We start from the raw sequence: 13,340 nt of genomic DNA, 5'->3' as shown, positions 1-13,340 counted from the left end.
AAATTTTGTAAAAACTATACAGCAAGAAAGTTAACATCTAAGGATGGCATTACTTTTCACTTATAACTATTGGAGCTATACCATCCATATCGAAATTTCGGTAGATCCACCGATTTTGCCAAAATTTAACGATATTCGTAGAAAATCTACAGAAATTTGTGCAAATTAACAGAAATTTTCCGAAAATCTATCGAAATTTCTGAAAATCTACCAAAATTTTGGAAAACCACCGAAATTTATAAAAATCTACCTGAGTCAGTGAAAAGATTCTCTAGCCACCCCCTTTCCCCCCTACATGGATTCGAACAAAATTTTGTGAGGAAGTACTGAGTGAGCAATACCTCACACAGATCCATTCGGAAATTCTCGGGAAATTTAAGGTAATAAAAATTTCGGGCATACCGTCACTCTTGATTTAGTATCCATAAATATTTCGTCGATCTACCGATTTTTCACCCAAATCTACAGATTTTAATTTTTGTGGTATGGCATCACTGAACTACTCTTACTTTGGTAGCTTTGGTATGGCAACATTTTGGTGGGTAAGTACTTCATTTGTAATAAATGTTTTCATGGTTGTGAGTGGTTTATTTATGGTTTTCATACTGAAAATTCATTCACAAAATTGTATTATAAATAACCTTAAATATGTCAAACTTAGATTATTAATTATTTACTTATTTTATTTAAAAAAATAAATTATTGGAGTTCAGGTAAAATTTCTTTTCTCTCATCTCATTAAGTTAAATGAAGTGTTACAAATTAAACCTGATCAGATTTTTTTAAATTTTGTTTGGTGTTTTTTAACATAACTTTTTTTCTATTATTAAAAGTAAAATCATAAAATGATTATTAAAAAAAAACATTACAGATAATGTACATGCGTGCCGTTGTTTTATTATTTAACTTCTCAATAAAACGCTTAGGTAAAAACGGTTCTTTACATTTTTTATCCCTCAAAATAGGGCAAAATATTCTTTTACCCCTGAAACACGTTTTTATTTTTATTTTTGGGATATGGCATCACTGGAACCAAAGAAAGCGAACAAACTTGACGAAATCAATGTTTTTTACACCGTATTCGAAATGAAGAACATGTAGTTTATTTATGAACATGTACCATAACTATAAAGAACATGTACCATAACTATAAAGAACATGTACCATAACTATGCCCCCACTGCTTAGAAAAGTGTTTAGGTCTGTACGATTATTATCAAAGAAAGGTATTTCGTCTTTTTATTTGCCATATACAGGGTGTCCGGGGGGGGGTAAAGTGTTACCCTTTTCCTTTAAATCCAACGATAAGGTACTTAGTTTAAAGGAAAAATATTTTTGTATGTGAAAATAAAGATTAGAATTTCGAAAAAAGTTTTTCTACTTTTTACTTCTACCATCATGTAGAATCACTTCCCGATGTTATTGTATTATTATTGTGATTTTTTAAAATATTTTATAATTTCTACCTTATTAAATATTTAAAAAAAAATCCCTTTGTTATATTTCTTATTGTTTAAAGAAAGCCAAAAGTTTTCAGGGACTAGAATAATCCGCACCAAGTCGAGATAATTCAGCATGATCACAATATTATTAATATTATCGTCATCGTTAAGAATTCATAGATTGAATAAGTGGTCAGATACCAACGTGTAAAACCATTATTTATACTTCATCAGTCCCCTTTTTTATTGTGGTAAATATTTACCTAACCGTTACAATTTGAAAGCACAGATTACGGAAATCACACTTTGATACTATTTACATCGAGGGAGATGGTAAAAGATGCAAATTTCCTTTTTTATTCAATCAAAGTCTAAAATCTTCTATAATATAACGATACGAATCGAAAAAATTCAACATAAATTCCTAAGACACATTAATTTTAAACTCGGTATTCCCATTGAAAATATAAATTATAATTACTTGATGAAAAATCTAAATTTATTAAAACTCTCAGATCGAAGAATTATATCCGACTTAATATTTATGTTCAAAATTGTAAATGGTAGTGGTGTCGCGAAGCTGCGACTCCACTATATATTTTAGAGGTGGTGTGATATGCCACACGCCCAAAGGACCAGTCCCAAACTACTCCGAATGATAGGTATGGGACGATATATGCATCCGACAAACCCGATGGACAGTGCAATAATCAAAGGTATAAATCTGGGCTTCTGGAGCACAAGATAAGCCCAGATTGGAATGCAGGAAAGATGGACTCACCCGTTGATGACTATCACACGTCTTCAGGAGTATTAGTTGATTTCACTTCACAATTTATATGTATATTCGCCCTGTCTGATATTAATTATCACTCCGAACTCTGATAAGCAACTGACACCACTTGTCAGATTTTACATGTGTTGCAACAATATTTTTAATATGGTGACATTTTGGGATGGGTAAGAGGGTAGGTAGGACATTTGCAGGATTTGGTATTGACATTACACTTGTCCTTTAAGCCTGTGGATGCATACCTAACAATCCCATATATATTGCGCGAACATTCTCCCGGCGTTGAAAGTACCTTCCGAAATTTTAAGTACTTTCAAATAAAGTAAAAAGTTAAATGTAAAACGAAAGATGAAATATAAATATTCTTATCAATACGCTATTAATATTGCAAAGTTAAAACGAAAATTTATAAAATAATGAAATAAAGAAATAATAATTATTGTGTAGGCAAAGGACACAATTTTACGACTGGTCGTTTAAAGTTCCCGGAAGGGGTCCTTACGCGTGCGACACGAACCACTCCGTCTTTACCAGGGAACACCTCCTCAACAACGCCCACCGGCCAATAAAGTGGAGGCGCATCCTCTTGATGCACCAATACTATGGTACCTACTAGAATGTTATTCGCGGGACTATTCCATTTTTTTCTCATCTGCAGAGAGTGAAGATACTCTATATGCCACTTCTTCCAATAAGATTGAACGAGGTGGTCCAAAAGCTCTTTCCTTTTCAGTAGACTAATGCGTTCATTAGTCAAATCATAAGCAGGTAGATGCTGAATCGGGGTAGACATCAGAAAATGAGCCGGAGTAAGAGCTTCTGGATAATGAGAACTGCTTAATAAACATAATGGCCGTGAATTAAGTACAGCCTCTATTTGTGTCAGAACTGTGAGAAGCTCTTCATAACATAAAAGTTGAGTACCCACAACCCTATACAGATGCGATTTAATGCATTTAATATTTGACTCCCATAATCCTCCAAAGTGAGGAGCGCGGGGTGGAATCGTCTTCCATTCAATTCTCCGAATGTTAAATTCATTGCGAAGAACTTCTTTAGTTGAATTTGCCTCTAAAAAATTATACAAGTCATCCAGACAATTCTTTGCGCCTATGAAATTTGTCGCATTGTCACTGTACATACACGAAACCGGTCCGCGTCTGGATAGAAAACGCTTAAATGCGTTTAAAAAATTGTCCGTGCTTAGATCTGATACCACTTCCATATGTATAGCCTTCGTTGTTAAACAAATAAATAGACATATATATGCCTTTTGACTTTTTACCCCACGACGCCTAGAAAGGGTTATATTTATTGGTCCGGCAAAATCTACACCCGTATGTGTAAATGCCTTTGCTTCCTGAACTCTAGCTGTAGGTAAATCTGCCATTAGCGGTATAATATTAGAAGGTGCAGTTTTAAAACAGAAATTACAAGCATGTACTCTTTTGCGTATTAGATTTCTCCCCGATAAGATCCAATAACGCTGTCTAATTATTGACATAAGGAGATGTGCACCAGTATGACAATTCACACGATGGTGAAAGTCTATAATTATATCGACAATATGATCCTGTCTTGGCAAAAGTACTGGATGTTTGTTTTCAAAAGGTATATTCGCGTTTGTTAATCTACCACCTATACGTAACAAGCCATTATGATCTAAGAACGGGTTTAGTTTTCGGATTGAAGGTAAGCATAATTTATCCCTCTGTATTAATTGTATATCGGCACTAAAATACCTATTCTGTAAAGCTTTTAATACATTCATTTCAGCAATGTTTAATTCCGTGGAATTTATAACTGTTGAGCGTGATAACTTTCGCATAAATCGTAAAATATATACCACAATTCTCAGCAGTTTTGGCCATGAGGAAATTTTTAAAGCGAGATTATATATCGGAGAATTTTCCTCTATTGACGTTATCGTAAATGTATGCGATTTTTTCAATTCCAAAGTATTCTCCTCCTCTCGTGAGGGGGAAAATCTTTCGACAGGCCACTCGGATACTGGGTTCGCAGCCCAGGGCGGACCGTGCCACCAAAGAGAATGATCGACTAGCTGTGCAGGCAGTAGTCCTCGTGATAAACAATCACTAGGATTGGTAACGCCATCTATGTGATAAAAATGTTTCGCAGGTAAATTTTCCTGAATTTCACTAACTCGATTAGCTACAAAAGTTTGCCACCGGTGCGGGGACGAGTGAATCCAAGAAAGTGCTATTTTTGAATCTGAAAAAGCAAATATATCGTTTATCGAAACGCGATTTCTATAAGTATCTATAATAGATCTAACGAGTCTAGATAAAATAAGCGCAGCGCATAATTCCAATCGAGCGAGCGACACTGTTTTCAGAGGGGCCACCTTGGATTTAGAACATATCAAATTCATTGTAGTGTTGCCACCCTTATCCGTGACATGAAGATATATTACACAACCGTACGCTTTCAAACTCGCATCTGCGAAGGCGATAATATTTATCGTGCAGTCCTCCTTTACTCCCAAATATCGAGGTAAATTTAAATTAGAAAGCATCGGTAATTCTTCCTTGAATTTGACATATCTATTAACAATACTTTGGGGTAGTTCCTCGTCCCATCCTACTTTCTCTAACCACAGCTCTTGTAAAAGTAATTTGGCATATAAAATTACCGGAGCAACCAAACCTAATACATCGAATAAACGAGCTATTGTGGAAAGAATTGATCTTTTACATATAGTTTTTTCCTCCGTCGGACATATCATAAATCGAAAACAATCAGATATCGGATCCCATTTTAATCCTAAAATGCTACATTTATCCGAAAAATCCATTGTCGACTCTGGTAATTGGGCCAGTAAATGAGGAGAATTACTCGACCATTTGACTAATTCAAATCCTCCACACTTGAACATCGCCATTAAATCTGTAGCCAAAGTGATGCCTTCACTTATAGTATTTACAGAATATACAAAATCGTCCATATATAAATCATTAATTGCAACTTCCGCCGCTTTCGGATAACGATTTCTTTCATCGCTCGCTAGCTGCCGTATAGTTCGCATTGCTAGAAATGGTGAACAGTTCAAACCAAACGCGAGTGAATTAAATTGATAAACTCGAATTTGTTCATCTTTGTGAAATCTATAAAGAATTTTTTGATATTTTCGATGGCTTTCCGTTACCATTATACGTAGATACATTTGCTTAACATCTGCGGTTAATGCTACAGCGAATAAGCGAAATTTAATTAAAAGTGTAAATAAATTAGATTGCAAATTTGGACCTGTATACAAAATATCATTAAGTGACAACCCTGAACTGGTCTTTGTACTTGCATCTAATACAACACGAGTTTTAGTTGTTGATTTATCTTTACGAATTACTGCGTGATGAGGAATGAAATATCCCTCATCAATATTAGATGAAGACGGAACTTCAACCCTCATATATCCCTTTTCCAGATATTCAGAAACTACTTCATTATAACTGCAATGCAATTCTGGCGAAGTATTAAATTTCCGTTCTAAATATTCATATCGACGCTGCGCGACACGGCGCGAATCACCTAAATTATTAGGATCTATCTTAAACGGTAAAGATACAATATACCTTCCCGATTCATCCCGTTGGACTGACTCGAGGTACATTTTCTCACATTCTGCATCTTCAGCACTCATCAACGACTTAATAGGCATGTCTTCCATTGTCCAAAACTTGGATAACGCATTATATAAATCTACATTGGTTATGGGGCCGAGCGTCCACGAAACCTCCGGTGTACACGTAGGTATTTCACCCATTACAATATACCCGAATACTGTCTGTATAGCCGGTGGTGCATTCGTATTATGTTTAGATAAAACCTTATTCCCCAGCAGAATATATGGAAATAACTGTGCACCTAATAAGATATCAACATCGGATGGAACGTTCCAGGATTCATCCGCTAAGTTTAAACCCACTAAATGCTCACATGACTTTGTGTCAACATGTTGTGTAGGAAGCTTATCAGTTATTTTATCGACAACTAATAGACTAATTTTATAAGTATCTTCTGAAACGCGGGATTTAATTTTTAACGCAACGTGTCCCAATATTGGTGTCTCTACTGAACCAACACTTTTAACTACTGAATTATTTAAAGGAATTATTTTAAGATTTAATTCATTACAAGTGTTTAAACTGATTAAATTTTGTTGCGAGGCGCAATCAATTAAACACCTTACGGTTACTTGATTATTTTTATTGTCATAAGCAAATAACTGCGCGGTTGACAGTAGTACATTCGTAGCTATATTACCCGCAGAAAAATTATTATAATGTTTATTATTACGCGCTATTAATGTAATGGCTTCGTTTTTCGATTGACTTTCAGTATTCACCGTGCTCTCAAAATGCAGAGCGGTGTGATGTCGTTTTTTACAAATTCTACAATCCGATTTAGATGGACATTTCACAGTTTTATGTTTATCGCTTAAGCAGTTTACACATAAATTATTTAATTTCACAAACTGAAAGCGAGCATTTGGTCTTAATTCGTTAAATTGTTCACATTTAAACAATTCAACATGATCAGAATGATTACATTTCCGGCACCTATTACGATTATTATTACTTGACTTCTGTTCGACCACAGCGAATGAATGCGTAACTTTGTTTTTATTATTAACAACTTTATTATCATTTTGCCCAGTTCGTTCTAGGATTTTGACATGCGACCGAATGTATTCTATTAAATCGGTATATCTAGGTATAGCTTTCTCCCGTATAGACATTTCGAAATTTTGCACCAACTGTATATCTAACTTTTTCAGTGCAACATGTAATATTATAAAATCGGTTAGGTCATCAATACCTAATTCCTTGAGTGCAGCTATGGAAGACGCAAACCTTTCGATAAAATTATTTAACTCATTTGGGTTACTAGGTGCCAATAATTTTAAATTCGAAATATTGTTCAGATAAAAGGTACCTAGAACGCGTTTGTCCTGATATTTCTTTTCGAGAGCTTCCCAAATTAAAAAATAATTTTGTTCGTTCGGAAGTATTCCCGCAAAAACTGATAACGCCTTTCCTTGGAGTTTCCCTATCAGATATTGCATCTTTTGCGACGTATTCAAATTTTCATTTGAGTGAATGTTTAATTTAAAAGCTTCATAAAATATCGACCAATTCTCTTGATTACCATCGAACGATGGCATCTCGATCGGTGGGAGCTTAATTAATGGTGAATTATTTAACTTCTGTCGATCGCGTGATGAATCTTGCTTTGCTATAATGCTTTCGCGTATAGAAACTACAAAACAGTACTTATTTTCGAATTTACTCCATAAATCGAAATTCATATTGTAATTTGAATCCTTTTTCAACTGAAGTGTATGAAATTCATCACAAAATGTGTTAAATTGTGCATAATATGTAGCTATATTAACCGTTTGTTTAAGAAAATCCTCCGAACTTCTCGTCTCCCTGTCCGCAATACTTTTCGCTTTCTCGTATAATTCATTAACACGATTATGCATCAAATTAATCTTCGATTCTACTAACTTGATTTTAATATCCTGAGTACTATCGCTAGTCGCCATGATTAATTGTATGTAGGAATTTAAACACAACAATAATTACAAATGCAACCTAGTACATACAAATTAACAAAGTATAAAGAGGAAATTATATTTATTTATAACTTTAAATATGTTAATTTTAAATACCCCGTTGGTAATCCGGCTCGAAAGAACCAAAAATGGTGTCGCGAAGCTGCGACTCCACTATATATTTTAGAGGTGGTGTGATATGCCACACGCCCAAAGGACCAGTCCCAAACTACTCCGAATGATAGGTATGGGACGATATATGCATCCGACAAACCCGATGGACAGTGCAATAATCAAAGGTATAAATCTGGGCTTCTGGAGCACAAGATAAGCCCAGATTGGAATGCAGGAAAGATGGACTCACCCGTTGATGACTATCACACGTCTTCAGGAGTATTAGTTGATTTCACTTCACAATTTATATGTATATTCGCCCTGTCTGATATTAATTATCACTCCGAACTCTGATAAGCAACTGACACCACTTGTCAGATTTTACATGTGTTGCAACAATATTTTTAATATGGTGACATTTTGGGATGGGTAAGAGGGTAGGTAGGACATTTGCAGGATTTGGTATTGACATTACACTTGTCCTTTAAGCCTGTGGATGCATACCTAACAATCCCATATATATTGCGCGAACAGGTAGTATAGACAGTCCTGATTTAATTAACCTCATTGAATTTCATATACCCACGAGAGCAACTCGTTCTAAAATTTTGTTTAAATGCAACAATATCAGGACTGAGTATTCCAAACACTCGCTTGTACTTAGGTTGCATGAAGTTAGTAATAGATACGCAGATGTGGCAGATCTATTTAACTGCACGCAAGGTAGGTACAAGAGGGCTATGCTATCAAATCTTTTCAATCAATATTAATTTAATCTAATTCTACCTTATTTGCACTATACAAACTTATGTACTTGTATCTCTTGTTTACTTACTTACCTACTTACTCTCTAATGTTATTTCACAATCAAATGCTACATATATTTGTAATTCTTTTTTTTAAATATTTTAACTGTGACATGTTATCATTGCTTATGGTGTATTTATACCGTTGATATTAAATAAATAAATAAATAGATACCAAGTTACTTATGAAAAAATCCAGGGAACTTAAACATGAAAAAAATTATAAATACCTGTGGACAAAAAACTGTTATACAGGGTGTATCGGCACGTACCCGACAAACTTTAACCAGCTATTCCTTAGCACATTTGGAGTAAAAAATGTTATGGGCACTTTGCTGTCCGGTAACATTTTTTTTTAATAAAAAATTTACCATTAATATTTTAACAACATTTCACCACTGTTTTATCCTTTGTCAAAGTTTGAAAACCCACCTGGCAATATTTTATTCGAGTTTCGTTTAATAATATACGTACGTACCTACATTAGCGAGCTTTTACGATCACAACGAAATGGCATGGCACCATTCGTCTCATTTTTAGCTATTATTATTTAGTGTGTATGAAAGAGCGAACACGCTTTTTGACACACTTGCTAATAACAGCTGTTGAACACGAGAAACAATGCCAATGACAGTGACTGAGTGTGGATTTTTTTATCATTTTTTGTTTTTAATTGAAAAAAAATGTTACCGGAGAGCAAAATGCCTATAACATTTTTTACTCCAAATGTGCTAAGGAAAAGCTGGTTAAAGTTTGTCGGGTACGTGCCGATACACCCTGTATACAGGGTTTTCCAATCAGAGTTATTATTTTGATATTCAATCGTAAAAGATCAATGGTTTCGTTGCTTGTATGGCATGTAGCGCCGTCTTGTTGAAAGTAAACGTTGTCCAGATCAATACCATCCAATTCCGGCCATAAAAAATCATTAATCATCTCTCGATAGTGCAATCCATTCACCGTAACTGTTGCTCCAGCCTCATTTTCGAAAAAGTAAGGTCTAATGACTCCGCCGGACCATAAACCGCACCAAACAGTCACACGTTGATGATAGAGAGGCTTTTCAACAATAACTCTTGGGTTTGCCGAGCCCCAAATGCGACAATTTTTCTTGTTGACGAAGCCACCGAAGTGGAAATGGGCCTCATCAATCAAAATGATTTGCATTTGATTCACTCAAGTGAATTTTAATAATTTCAATGCGTTGTCGAAGCATGTATCGTTCCAGTTTTATTAATGGTGTAGTTTCTACTTGTCAAATGTCAAAAAATGACAGCTTCAAAAGTAACATCTACCGAAATAGCGGGCTATTCAAAATAACACCTCTAAATGGAAAACCCTGTATTTATGAGAAAAAATTAAGATTCTCCTGTTATTCGAATTTCCTCTGAGGCAGATATAAACAAAATAGCATGACTCCTTTCAATACTCCAATCATTTCACTTACACATTTTAAATCATATTTTTTTCTTTTCATTTTGTTTCACATTTAGTATTTAAGTAGCAATCACAATTTAAAACTATTCTTTGATCTTACAACTTCCGGTAAACAAATTACTTTTAATCAAGTTATCGCAAATCATATGTCTCGTAAGAGATTAAATTTACATCGCACACTTTTTGTCTACATAAATCGAACTCGCATTACTACTTTACCATATTATTATTATTGTTATGAAAATGGAATTTTCGTGGAATCTTATTCATGTTTTACAATATGGCTTCTTTAAGATATCTTCCACTGTACCCTAAAAACTTTAAAAAACAAATTAACCTTACAATGTACCTTAATCACAACGATTATTTTTATTGTTCGTCTATTCTTTCGATTCATTCTTTACCAATGTCTTTAAATATCTACTTTCTTCCTAACCTGTAAGAATAAAAAATATTGTAAATGGAACTTAAGAGGAAGCTACAAGCCAAAAATGTGTATATTCTTGGTATACCTTATATTGTAGGTTGTAGGTAATACGCATTAAAATCGCTTACAAACGGAGTCTAGGAACTTCGATTTCAAGCAAAAAACTGGTTTTTATTTATTTTGTAAATAATTTTATAAGAAAGCAAAAAAGTTAATCAAATGAAACTGTCACAGATAATCTTGGCTATAAAACTGTATTTTTTTAAGTTGTTTCCACTACGCGTTCATACATTTATATTGAAAAAACTTGTTTTTCAGTAGTTTGCATTTATATTTTTACTGAGTAATTTATTTTTTTATTTGTTATAGTTGTTTCTTGTAGTAATTGTTGAAACGAAGTGTAATTTCCATAATCTGTGCCTAAAAGTGCGGCGCTTATATAAAACCCTTCAGTACATCATCACATTTGTCCAGTTTGCAATTTTTTATTTCTATTTCAAATGCGCTGCTATATACATATTATTATTTTTTAATTTTACGTTAAAAAAATACTGCTTTCGAAACAAGAAAAAATTATGTTTCCGGTGTTTGCATTTAAAATAAACATCACTATTTCTAAATAATAAAATTAATATCAAACATGAAAAATTTTGACTTAATTTTTTACTCCACTCATAGAAAAATTGAGAGAATTTCATATTTCGAAAACATTAATTTTATTTGGGGAATTTGTAAGAAAACTTTACTTCACTTTTATCATATTCATGTAATAAAAAATAAGAAACAATTTTTAAAATTAAACCGATTATTACGATAGCGGCGCGAAATATGAATTATTCACTTTGGCAACTTTTAGGATTTTATTAATGGATTCCAGTATAAATATTTGAGGCAAACTGGAATAAATTATTATTTCACTTTTTAACGTTAAAAAATTGCGTATTTTTGCATGATAGAAAAAAAGATAAAAATACTTTTATTAAATATGGACGCCCGGTCATACAGAGTGGGACAAAAGTAATCACCCAATGTGCTTTTGCTATAATTTTTTTTTATGATATACTTTAGTACTGCTTGTTATTCCGCGTTCTTGCGGAGTAAACCGAATCATGTCTTTTTGATTTGTATTCTGCGTTTGTTTACTTTGTCAAAACCGAATCAACATTTGTAGCCATTTGCAAAAGTTATAGAGTTTTCCAATAGAGTGATTACTTTTGCTCCAACCTGTATATGACCCTCAAAGAGGTTAAATAAATATGTACCTTGATTTCTTCTGTGCTTCACTCTCATGTTGTCAGGACCGCAAACAATGCTTGTAAAAGGTATTAAGTAACAAAATAAAATTCATAAAGATATTATTTACAAGCATTTATTAGTTTCTTGCCATAATGCAACCATTTTAGCAATTGTCTTACAGTGACACCTATCCAATTATTAGTAACACTCAACATTATGCATTCGACAAAGCTTCTGTTATATATAAATACATTTTAAAATATAAATTACACTACATACATAATTATATATCGAAACAAAAGTAATATTGTTAAACATCTCAGATGATTAGGCCTTCTAATTATGTTATTATATAAGTTTTATATTACCGACACCTGTCTGTCTACACACAAGAAAATTGCACAAATTTATGTCTAGGCGGGCCAATTTTTACAGCGATATTTATAACGAAGCATGTTTAATTAATTCATAAAGCATAGTACATTAAAACACAATTGATGTTTTAGACGTATAGTTTTATATAAGCTGCTATGAAATGAACGTGATATTAGTGTCAATCGGAGTGCTAACTTTTCAGTTGAAGATTTTTAGTGATTTTTACAAATAGATAATAGAAACAACGGAGATGGTCGTGACCCATTATTAGCGTGAACCAAATAGGCTCTGGACAGAGCCATTCGACCACAATTTGAAGTATGGTGAATAATATATATTAAATGTCTTTACCTACAAAATATGAAAATTGAATTTAAATATTTCCAATTTTTTTTTTGTTAATATCGCCAATATCAACTGCTCCCAACCATTTGGAGCCAGTGAGACTACGTCATCCTCAAATGGGGTATGTTGTGAGGCTGAAAGTTGTGGGGAAGGTAAGAAAATGGGAAGAGGAAGTACCTGACTATTCTGATCTGGTCAACAAACACGGCTAAAGCCATTACAAGCAATGTTTCAATTCTGAATGGTGGTCTTACACCAGTGCGATACTGTGAGTATCTTCCATGTGTAATTACGAGTAAACGCAAATATACTATATGTATATTATTTTTAATTGAGAAATAATACATAATAATCAAATAAAATTTACTTGCGTACGCCGGGATTTGAACTCGCGATCTTTGGCTTGCTAGTCGAGAGCCTTACCCCTCAACCACGGAGAACGTCATAATACCGCTTTGCATACCATGAACCTTATAAGCCCTGGACAGAGATGAATGAATGGTATATTGAAGCCAAATCCAGGATGAGGGGAAATTGTCTGGCAGCTATCTCGAATGACAAACTTTTAAAATGATTTGTATAATGAACTGCTTTAATTTTGGTAATGCGATTATAACGAATTATAATTTTTTTATGGGAATTTGATGAGACAGGGAATGGGATTTCATTAAAAAAATTAAGTAGGTTTTGACATTTTTCGTACAACCTCCCCCTCACCCCGTGGCTTCAAATTGTTCTCGAATAGCTCTATTAAGGGCCTTTTCGGTTCATCTTGCATACAGATGAT

The sequence above is a fragment of the Hesperophylax consimilis genome, chromosome 26 (assembly GCF_061612785.1).
Source record: "Hesperophylax consimilis isolate HC1 chromosome 26, BYU_Hcon_1.0, whole genome shotgun sequence".
NCBI lineage: Eukaryota > Metazoa > Arthropoda > Insecta > Trichoptera > Limnephilidae > Hesperophylax > Hesperophylax consimilis.
Note: the sequence above shows the minus strand (reverse complement) of the source record.